The sequence below is a fragment of the Leopardus geoffroyi genome, chromosome C1 (assembly GCF_018350155.1).
Source record: "Leopardus geoffroyi isolate Oge1 chromosome C1, O.geoffroyi_Oge1_pat1.0, whole genome shotgun sequence".
Taxonomy (NCBI): Eukaryota; Metazoa; Chordata; class Mammalia; order Carnivora; family Felidae; genus Leopardus; species Leopardus geoffroyi.
Window position 1 is genome coordinate 125514608 of NC_059328.1, and position 12486 is coordinate 125527093.

Consider the following 12486-nt stretch of genomic DNA (forward strand, 5'->3'; position numbering starts at 1 on the left):
GGGGGATCACTCCAGGGAGGGGATCACTTTTTCCTAGTGCGGACTGTGCCCCTGACCTAGCCCCTGAGCCTGGGGCTGGCTCCCCTCCTCCCCAGGTTCGTGATCCGGGCAGCTGGCCCCAGTCCACAGCAAGCCCCACAGTTAGAGATTGGATCTTTCTCTGTCCTGGCCTGAGATTTTTCTCTTGTCCAGATACAGTCCTATGCTTCCCCAGCCACTCTTTCTCTTCCCTTTGTCTCTCGGAAGAAGCGGACCCCTCCCTCTGTTCATTTCATCTCTCCCAGGTCACAATCATGCACCTGTGGCCCATCAGGTTGTCCCATGGGTCCCTGGAAGCGTGACTGTCTCTTTTCCACCCGGACTCTTGGGATTCAAAGTCCTTTGGCTTCAATACTTCTTTGTTTGGGAGAAGAGGGAAGTTTGGATACCCCTACTTCTCTGCCATGTTGGCCCCTCCCCTCAGGCATTAACTCTTTAAATGGTTGAAAGGATGCAGCTCTGAAGCCATTGGATCTTGGCCTTTTGTTTGTTGGGAGTTTTTGGATTACTGGATCCAAATTATTTGGATACAATTTGATTGCTATTCATCAGTCTGTTCAAATTTTCTATTTCTTTCAGGTTCAGTTTCGGATGTGATGTTTCTAGGAATTGATGCATTTCTTCTAGGTTGTCCATTTGGTTGGTCTATGATTTTTCATGATATTCTGTTATAATATCTGTGTGTTTCTGTGATGTCTGTCATTATTTATCCTCTTTCATTTCTGCTTTTAGTTTAGTCCTCTTTTTGGGGGGAGGGGGATGAGTGTAGCTAAAGGTGCATCAATTTTGTTTATTCTTTGAAACTATGAGCTTCTGGTTTCGTTGAAGCCTTCTGTTATCTTTGGGGTTTGTTTATTCTTTTTTCTAACTGCTTTATGTGTGTAAGTTTAGGTGGTTTGTTTGAGATTTTTCTTCTTGAGGGAGGCGTGGTTTGTTGTAATCATCCCTCTTAGATCATTCATAGCATCCCAAGGATTTTGGACCCTGGTGTTTCCTTTTTCATTTGTCTCTCTATATTTTTGGATTTCCTCTTTGATTTCTTGGTTGACCCATTCATTGCTTAGGAGCATGTTATTTGTCCCGCATTTCCTGATTCTTTTCCTGTGATTGATTTCCGGTTTCCTACCATTGTGGTCAGAAAAGATGCATGAAATGCATTCATCTTTTTGAATTTGTTGAGACTTGTTTTGTAGCCTAACATGTGATCTCCTCTGGAGAATGTTCCATGTGCATTTGACAAGAATGTGTATTCTGCTGTTTGGGGATGGAATGTTTGCAATATATTTACTAGATCCATCTGGTCCAGTGTGTCATTCAAAGCCACTGTTTTCTTTTTGATTTTCTGATTGGATGATCTGTCCATTGTTGTAAGGTGGTGTTAAAATCCTATACTAATTTGTATTGCTCTGAATTTCTTCTTTTAGGTCTGTTGTTAGCTGATTATATATTTCAGTGCTCCCATGTTGGTTGCATGAATATTCACAATTGGTATGTCTTCTTGTAGATTGTTCCCATTATCACTATGTAGCATTCTTGGTCTCCTGATGTAGTCTTTGTTTGAAAGTCTATTTTGCCTGATTGGAGTATTGCTACCCCACGTTTCTTTTCACTTCCATTTGCCTGATAAATGTGTTTCCATCATTTCACTTTTTATCTACATGTGTCTCTAGTTCTGGAATGAGACTCTTGTAGGTAGCACATAGGTGGATCTTGCTTTTTTATCCATTAAGGTACCCTGTGTGTTATGATTGGAGCATCTAGTCCATTTATATTCAAAGCTATTATTTATTTTAGTATATTTTATTTGCTGAATAGTTAACATGAAGTGTTCTGTTAGTTTCAACAATTTTCTACATCACCAATGCACATCACAATAAGTCTACTCCTTAATCCCCATCAGTGATTCCACCCATCCCCCATCCCACCCCACCCCCTCTGGTAACTGTCAGTTCTCAATAGTTAAGAGTCTGTTTCATGGCTCATCTCTCTTCTCTCTCTCTTTTTCCTTTGGTCGTTTGTTTCTTAAATGCCACATGTGAGTGAAGTCATAGGGTATTTGTCTTTCTCTGACTGACTTATTTCACGTAGAAGTATACTCTATAGCTCCATCCATGTTATTGCAAATGGGAATATTTCATTCTTTTTAATGGCTGATATGATGCCATTGTGTGTGTGTATATATATATGTATGTATATATATATATACATGTATGTATGTCTGCACACGTATACATACATGTATACGTGTGTGTGTGTGTGTATTTTCCAGGTCTGTATGTATTCATCTATCTAGGGACACTTGTCCTCTTCCATAATTTGTCTTGTAAATATTGCTGCCTAAACATGGGGTGCATGTATCCCTTTGAAAGAGTGTTTTTGTATTTTGAGGGTAAATACTCAGTAGTGCTATTGCTGGATCATCGGGTAGTTCCATTTTTAACCTTGTTGAGGAACCTCCATACTGTTTCCACAGTGTGGCAGCAGTTGGCATTCCCACCAACAGTGCACAAGAGCTCCTTTTCCTGCGCAACCCATTCTACCCTTGTTTCTTCTGTTGTTCATTGTAGCCATTCTGACAGGTATGAATTGATGTTTCCTTGTACTTTTGATTTGCATTTCCCTGCTGAGGGGAGATGTTGAGCATCTTTTCATGTGTGTGTTGGCCATCTCTGTATCTTCTTTGGAGAGAGATCTGTTCATTTCTTCTCATTTTTTAATTGGATATTTTTGTGTGGGTTTATTTGCACAAATTCTTTATATATTTGGGATACTAACCCTGTTTTGGATATGTCATTTGCAAATATCTTCTCCCATTCTGTAGGTTGCCTTTTAGCTTTGCTGATTGTTTCTTTTACTATGCAGAAGCTTTTTATTTTGATGAAGTCCCAATAGTTTATTTTTGCTTTTATTTCCCTTGCCTCAGGGGACATATCTAGAAAAATGTTGCTATGGTAATTACTAGAGACATTACTGCCTGTTCTCTGTTCTGGGATGTTTATGGATTCATGTCTCACATTAGGTCCTTAATCCATTTTGAATTTATTTTTGTGTATAGTATAAGAAAGTGGTCCAATTTTATTCTTTTGCTTACAGCTGACTAGTTTTTCCAGCACCATTTGTTGAAGAGTCTGATTTTTCCCATTGGATATTCCTTCCTGCTTTGTTGAGGATTAATTGAACATAAAATTGTAGGTTTATTTCTGAATATTCTGTCCCCTCAATGTATGTATTTATTTTTGTGCCAGGACCATACTGTTTTACTGCCTACTGCCTTGGACTAGAACTTGAAGTCGTGAATTGTGATCCCTCCAGCTTTGCTTTTTGTTTTCCAAAGCTTCTTTGGTAATTTGGGACCTTTGCTGGTTCCATATTTATTTAGGATTTTTGTTTTAGTTGTGTGAAAAAATGCTGTTGGTACTTTGATAGAGATTACATTAAATCTGTGGATTGCTTTGGGTAGTGTAGACATTTCAAAAATATTGGTTCTTTTTTATTTATTTACTGAAAAATTTTTTTATGTTTGTTTATTTTTGAGAGAGAGAGAGAAATAGAGCGTGAGTGGGGGAGGGGCAGGAAGAGATGGAAGCATAGAATCCTCCAGCCTCCACACTCTGGGCTGTCATTCAGCATATGGCCCAACGTGGGGCTCAAATGCACGAACTGTGAGATCATGACCCAAACTGAAGTTGGACACTTAACCAACTGAGCCAGCCAGGTGCTTTTCTTTTAAAAAAATTTTTTTTAACATTTATTTTTATTTTTGAGACTCAGAGAGACAGAGCATGAACAGGGGAGGGTCAGAGAGAGAGAGACACACACACACACAGAATCTGAAACAGGCTCCAGGGTCTGAGCTGTCAGCACAGAGCCTGATGCGGGGCTCGAACTCACGGACTGCAAGATCATGACCTGATCCAAAGTCAGACGCTTAACCGACTGAGCCACCCAGGTGCCCCTAAAAAAATTTTTTTTAATGTCTTATTTATTTTCGAGAGACTGAGACAGAGCATGAGTGGGGGAGGGGCAGAGAGAGAGGGAGACACAGAATCCCAAGCAGATTCCAGGTTCTGAGCTATCCATACAGAGCCCGACGCAGACCTCAAACCCACAAACATGAGATCATGAACTGAGCTGAAGTCGGAAGCTTAATCGACTGAGACACCCAGGCACCCCTGGTTCTTTCTGTGCATGAGCATGGAATGCCTTTCCATTTATTTGTGTTGTCTTCAGTTTCTTTCATCAGTGTTTCACAGTGGTCAGAGTAAAGGTCTTGCACTTATTTGCTTAGGTTTATTCCTAGGTTTCTTATTATTTTGTGTGTGTGTGTAAATGTAATTGGGATTGTTTCCTTAATTTCCCTTTTACTGCTTTATTATAATAGAAATGCTACTGATTTCTGCACATTGATTTTCCATCCTGTGACATTACTAAATTCAAGTTTCAGTTCTGGTAGATTTTTGGTGGAGTCTATTGGATTTTCTATATAGAGTATCACATCATGTGCACATAGTGAAATTGTACTTTCACTATGTGAAATGCCTTTCATTTCTTTTTGTTGGCTAAGTGCTGTGACTAGGACTGACAGTATTATGTTGAATATAAGTGGTAAGAGTGGAGATCTTTACATTTTACTGACCTTGGAGGAAAGCTTTCTGTTTTCTCCACTGAGTACGATGTCTGCTGTGGGCTTACATAGATAGACTATATTAAGCTGAGGTATGTTCCCTCTAAACCTGTTTTTAGAGGGTCTTTATCATGGATGAGAGTTTTACTTTGTCAAATAATTTTTTCTGTGTCTGTAGAAATGATATCTATTTTATCCTTTCAATTATTACTGTGATATTACAGGTTGATTGATTTTTGAATATGGAACTACCCTTGCATTCTGGGAGATATCCCACTTTATACTGGTGGACTATTTTTTGAATGTGTTGTTGGATTCTGTTTGCTAAATCTTGGTTGAGGACTTCTGCATCTGTGTGCATGAACGATATGGACCTGTAGTTTTGTTTTTCCATGGTGTCTTTATTTGGTTTTAGTATCAGGGTAATGCTGGTCTCATATAAGTAATTTGGGTATTTTGTTTCCTGTTCTGTTTTCTGGTACAGTTTGACAAGTACAGGCATCAACTTTTCTTCAGATGTTTGGTAGAATGTGCTTGTGAAGTCCCCTGGTCCTGGACTGTTGTCTGTTAGGTGATTTTTGATTACTGAGTCTGTCTTCTGGCTAGTAAACAATCTGTTCAAATTTTCTATTTCATCCTGCTTCAGTTTTGGTAGGTTCCATGTTTCTAGGAATTGATCCGTATATTCCAGTTTGTCCAGCTTGTTGGCATATAGTTTTTCATAATATTCTCTTACAATTCTTTGTATTTCTCTGGTGTTGGTTGTTCTTCTCCGTCATTGTTATTTATACATGTTGTTTCTGTTTTCTGATTAGTGCGGCTAGGGGTTATCAATTTTATTGATCTTTTCATGGAAGCACCTCCTAATTTCATTTACCTTGTTCTACTGTAGTTTTAATTTCTGTATCATTTATTTCTCCTCTGCTTTTAATTATTTTCTTCATTCTGCTATTTGGGGGTTTTGTTGTTGTCCTTTGTCTAGCTTTTATTGTCATAAGGTTTTGGAATTTACTTCAGGTTTTTGTTGTTGTTGTTTTCCCCCTGCGACAGACCTATATTGCTATAAACTTCCCTGTTAGAACCACTTTTCCTGCTTTACAAAAGTTTGGATTGTTGTGTTTTCATCTTCATTTGTTTCCATGTCCTTTTGGATTTCTTCTTTGATTTCTTGGCTGACCCATTGATTGTTTAGGAGCATGTTATTTAACTTCCATGTTTTTGTGCTTTTTCCAGATTTTTTTCTTGTTGTAGACTTCTACTTTCATAGCACTGTGGTCTGAAAAGACACATGGTATGACTTCAATCTGTTTGATTTTGTTTTGGCTTGTTTTATGACCTAATATTTTATCTAGTGTGGAGAATGTTCCATGTGCACCTGAAAAGAAAGTGTATTGTGCTGTTTTAGGATGGAATGTCCTAAATATATCGGTTAAGTCCATCTGGTCTACTCTATCATTCAACATCACCACTTCCTTGTTGATTTTATGATTGAATGATCTCTCCATTGATGCCATTGGGGTGTAAAAGTGCCCTACTAGGATTGTATGACTATCAATTCCTTTACTTTTGTTTTTGACTGTTTTGTGTATTTGGATGCTCTCAGGTTGAGTGCATATATGTTTACAATTGTTCTTTTTGTTGGATTGTACTTTTTATTATTAAGTGTCCTTTGTCTCTTGTTACAGTTTTATTTTTAAATCTATTTTGTCTGATATAGGTATTGCTACTGCAGTTTTCTTTTGATACTTTAGTTCTATAATTAGTCTCTTGTAGGTAGAAGATAGATAGGTCCTATATTTTTATCCATTCTATCATCCAGTGCCTTTTATTATTAAGAGAGAGAGAGCACAGGCGTGGGAGGGTGGGGTGGGGGGAGTGGGGAGAGAGAGAGAGAGAGAGAATGAGAATGAGAATGAATCTTAAGCAAGTTCCATGCTCAGTGCAGAACCCAACATGGGGCTCAGTCCCATGATCCTGGGATCAGAGCCTGAACCCAAATCAAGAGGCGAAATCTCAAGCAATTGAGCCATCCAGGTGCCCCTATCTGTCACCCAGTGCCTTTGATTTGAGCATTTATTCTGTTTCCATTCAAAGTAATTGATAGACATGTACTTGTTGTCATTTTATTACTTGATTTTGGTTGTTTCTGAATCTTTCTGATCCTTTCTTCTCTCTCTTTTTTACGGTTGGCTGAGTTTCTTTAGTAGCACATTTGAAATTGCTTGTCTTTATTCTCTCCATATGTATTACTGGTGTTTGGTTTGTGGTTACTATTAGGTTTGTACCTAACCACTTCTGCATATAGAGGTCTATATTCAGTTGATAGTTGTTTAAGTTTGAACCAGTTCTTTACTCCTCTCCTCCCCGTGTTGTAGATATGTAGTGTCATATTTCAAAACCTTTTATATCGTGAATACCTTGACTGATGTTTTACAGAAATACTCGTTTTGGGGCGCCTGGGTGGCGCAGTCGGTTAAGCGTCCGACTTCAGCCAGGTCACGATCTCGCGGTCCGTGAGTTTGAGCCCCGCGTCAGGCTCTGGGCTGATGGCTCAGAGCCTGGAGCCTGTTTCCGATTCTGTGTCTCCCTCTCTCTCTGCTCCTCCCCCGTTCATGCTCTGTCTCTCTCTGTCCCAAAAATAAATAAACGTTGAAAAAAAATTAAAAAAAAAAGAAAGAAAGAAATACTCGTTTTTATTGCTTTAGCGTTTTGCACTTTAATACTGTCACTTTAGGTGTTTCTTTTCCACTCAAAGATTCCCCTTTAACATTTCTTGCCAGGGTGGTTTGTTGGTTGTGAACTCGCTTAGTTTTTATTTGGGAACCTCTTGATCTCTCCTTCCATCTGAATGATAGTGTGCTGGATAGACTCTTTTTGGCTGCAGATGTTTTCCATTCAGCACCTTTAACATACCGTGCTGCTCACTTACGGTTTCAAAGTTTCTTCTGAAAAAAATCCAGTGATAATCTTATAGGGTTTCCCTTGTAGGTAACTGTCATCTTTTGTTTTCCTGCTGTTAAAATTTTTCTTTATAATGACATTTTGGGTTTTAATTATTATATGACTTGGTGTGGATCTGCTTCTGTTGAATATATTGGGGGTTCTTTGTGCCTCCTGCTTCTGGATCTGTTTCCTTCCCCGCATAGGGAAGTTTTCCATCTGTTGTGTCTTCAAGTAAATTTTCTGGTTCTTTTTCTCAGAGTTCTGAGAATCAGAGATAGGACAGGAAAGACCTGTTGAAGGTTCTCTGATGAGTCACTGGATTTGCATGCATGGAGGATAGATTTGGGACTCAAATGAACAACCTAACTAACTTCAAAGAACTAGAAGAAAACAACAATCTAAGTCCAATATTCTCAGAAAGGAGAAAGTAATACATATGAGAGTGGAAACAAATGAAACTGAGACCATGAAATCAGTAGAAAATATGAAGAAGACCAACAGTTGGTTTTCTGAAAAGTTAAAATTGACAAGCCTGTACATAGACTATGCTAAGACAGAGAGAGGACCCAAATCAAAAGAATTATAAGTAAGAGAGAAGACACTACATCTGATAGCACAGAAACATAAAGGAGACAAAGAGGCAACTATGGCCAAATTAGATGCCAACAAACTGACTACCTAGAAGAAATGGATAGGTTCTGAGAAACACACAACCTACCAAGACTGTATCAGGAAGGAATAGAAGGTTTTTACAGACCAATTAAAGGAAGACTGTATCAATACCAGAAGATAACCAATGCAAGTAATTTGAATCAGTAATTGAAAATCTTCCAGTGAAGACAAGCCCAGGACCAGGTGGATTCACTGGTGAATTTGAGCAGAAGTTTGTAGAAGAAACCTAACAGCAGCCCTTTCACTGATTAAAGAGGAATGAACACCACCAAACTCATTTAATGAGATTGGAATTACCCTGTTACAAAGCCAGAAAAGGATACTACCTGAACAGAAGACTATAGGCCAGTATCCCCGTGATGAATATAGATGAAAAATTTCCAATAATACACAGGCAAACCAAATTCAGCAGCACATTAAAAGGATCATTGACCGTGACGAAGGGTCTTTTTTTTCCCTGTAAAGGAAGGATGTTCAGCAATGCAAATCAATAAATGTGACCCCTCACATACTTGAATGAAAGACAAATCAAGCAGAAACCAGACTCTTAACTATAAATAGCAAACTGAGGGTTACTAGAAGGGAGGTGGGCAGGGGGATGGGTTAAATGGGTGATGGGCTAAGGAGGACACGAGTATTGAGGAACACGGGGTGTTGTATGTAAGTGATGGATGACTAAATTCTTTTTTTTTTCAATATATAAAGTTTATTGTCAAATTGGTTTCCATACAACACCCAGTGCTCATCCCAAAAGGTTCCCTCCTCAATACCCATCACCCATCCTCCCCTCCCTCCCACCCCCCATCAACCCTCAGTTTGTTCTCAGTTTTTAAGAGTCTCTTATGCTTTGGCTCTCTCCCACTCTAACCTCTTATTTTTTCTTTCCCCTCCCCCATGGGTTTCTGTTAAGTTTCTCAGGATCCACATAAGAGTGAAAACATATGGTATCTGTCTTTCTCTGTATGGCTTATTTCACTTAGCATAACACTCTCCAGTTCCATCCATGTTGCTACAAAGGGCCATATTTCATTCTTTCTCATTGCCACGTAGTACTCCATTGTGTATATAAACCACAATTTCTTTATCCATTCATCAGTTGATGGACATTTGGGCTCTTTCCATAATTTGGCTATTGTTGAGAGTGCTGCTATAAACATTGGGGTACAAGTGCCCCTATGCATCAGTACTCCTGTATCCCTTGGGTAAATTCCTAGCAGTGCTATTGCTGGGTCATAGGGTAGGTCTATTTTTTATTTTCTGAGGAACCTCCACACTGCTTTCCAGAGTGGCTGCACCAATTTGCATTCCCACCAACAGTGGAAGAGGGTTCCCGTTTCTCCACATCCTCTCCAGCATCTATAGTCTCCTGATTTGTTCATTTTGGCCACTCTGACTGGCGTGAGGTGATACCTGAGTGTGGTTTTGATTTGTATTTCCCTGATGAGGAGCGACGTTGAGCATCTTTTCATGTGCCTGTTGGCTAGATGGATGACTAAATTCTATACCCCAAACTAGTATTGCACTGTATGTTAACCAACTGGAATTTAAGTAAAAACTTGAAAAATACATACTAAATAAATACATAAATAAATAAATTGTTAAAAATTTAAAGTAAAAATAAATAAATTTTAAAAATTAAAAAGAAAACTCATATGACCATGTCAGTAGACACAGAAAAAAGATTTGAGAAAATTTGGTATCCATTTGTGCTAAAAAACTCTTTAAAAATTCAGTGTAGAAGGAACAAATCTCAACATAAGAAAGGCCATGTATGTGAAGCCCGCAGCTAACATCATACTCAATAGTGATATTGTGAAAGATTTTCCTTTAAGATCAGGCACAAGACAAGGATGCCCTAGATATGTGAAGGGGATTGGGTGATGCAGGCCTTTGGTTATGTAATGAGTAAATCACAGATAGAAGATACAGCATAGGGAACATACTGAATGGTACTGGAATAGATGCATGGTGACACATGATAGCTACACCTGTGTTAGTGTAGCAGAATGTATATACTTGCCCAATCACTATGTTGTTCCTCTGAAACTAATGTAACATAGTGTGTCAGCTATTCCCAAATAAAATGATTTTTTTAAGTAAGGTGAAGGAATGAAATAAAAAGTTTAATGTAAAAGAGCCTGTTAATATCTAATCAAGAAATGCAGTAAAATTGCAAAATAGAAAGTCACCATACCAAATTCTATAGCATTCCTATCCACTAACCACATTATCTAAAAAGAAGTAAAGAAAAGAATCCCATTTACAATAGCATCAAAAACAATAAAATATATAGGAATAAATTTAGCCTAGGAAGTGAAAGATCTCTCTACAGAAAACTATAAAACCTGTGTGGAGAAATGGAAGAAATTCAATTTGGATGAAAGAAACGAAGAACACACAAGTCAGTGAAAAGCCATCCATGTCCATCTTTTGAAGGAATTAATATAGATACAATATCCATGCTACCCAAAGCCATCTAGAGACTCAATGCAATCTCTATCAATACTCCAATGCAATTTTTACGCAATTAGAAAAACATATCCTAAAATATATTTGGAACCACAAAAACACCCCAAGTAGCCAAAGCAAGAAAGAACAAGATAGGAGGCATCACACTTCTTGATTTCAAGCTGCATTCTGACACGAAAGAAATCAGTTATGTCACTGGCATAAACACACACACAAGACAATGGAACAGAAATTGAGAGCCCAAACTAAAACCATGCATGTACAGTCAACTAGTATTTGACAAGGGTGTCCAGAATACACAGTGGAGAAAAGTAGTCTCTTGAATAACTGGTGCTGGGAAAATTGGATATTTACATGCATAAGAATAAAGCTTACATCCTTATGTTACACCACTGACAAGTATGAACTTGAAATGCATTAAAGATGTAAATGTATGATATGAAAACATAATTCTTCCTCATCATTTCAGCTCTTATTATGCCAAGACGGAGCTGTTGAGGTGGTGAAGGGCTGGGTGGAGAGTAGTCCTGGAAATAGAAGCCTCTGTGTGTGTGGAACAGACTTTCTTTAGTAGTCTGGAATTATCCCTCTGATCCTTTAAGACTAGCCACTTCCTTCCCTACATTTGCAGACACAGCTAGTACCATGCATGCTGCAAGCAATGCACTGCATTGTCTCCTCAAACTCCTAGAAGCTCTAGGTGGGACCTGGTGGGAAGAGTGGAGTTTTGTGGCACTGCTGCTGCCCTGTTGAAACCAGGTGGAGGGGAAGGAGACAGGCACTGTTCCTGCTTCACTGCGGTTCAGCTATGTTAGTGTTGGTGTTGTTGTTGGATTTTTCACCTTTTACCCTAACACAGCTCAAAAGTTTAATTTCTATCCTATAGGTCAACGTGGCTGCCAGAGTGTTTCCTCCTTTCCCAGAAGTGCCCTCCATGTCGTACCCCATGGGCTGCCCTTTATCACCATCCATGGGCTTTGGGCCACCCCCCCCCCCTTCTTCAACCTGGTGGCCTCTGGGACCTCACCCTCCACCTCCACCATCTGGAAAGATGATCTGAACAGTATGAGTTGACTTATAAAACACGTTTTGTCTTTTTACTTGTGTGTTTGGAAAAGATGCAGTGATGGCACCACAGGGCTTTCAGGTCGGCCTGACTGAGGATGTTACAAAGTTCTTCAAGTTTCTCAGGACATGCATGAAACAGGCTGTCATTTCCACATAGTGAGCTGGGCAACACGTGTCTCTTACAGAGAAGGAAAGAGGCCTTATACAGGCCGACAGACATAGCACTCCTTAAGATGTAGCTTGTACAGAGACCATGTGCTGGGCTCTCCAAAGGATGAGACACACCTTAACTTTATTTCTAGCTACTTGAGACCTGAGCTGCTCACAGCTGCTTGATCAGTTATAAAAACACCAGGGCCCTGTGAACCATCCTCAAGGGACAGGATCAGATCTCCCTCTTGTTCTCAACGGTCACCCAAGGCACCTGAAAAACCCGCTGCCCCTGGTAAAGGACCAGAGAGTGGGAAAGAGTTGAATATAATGAGACATGGTGCGGAGGGTTTGTTTTTCTTCTGCACAGTCTATGCAAGTCAGAATCAACTTTCATCCACCTCCAGCCTTTATGAGACCCAGGACGTGGCGCAGCTCCGATGGGGGAACATCAGTTGTGTCTCTACCAAGGATGCAGAGTAAGACAAGGTAAATTCTGTTGCCCGTTTCAGTTGCAATGA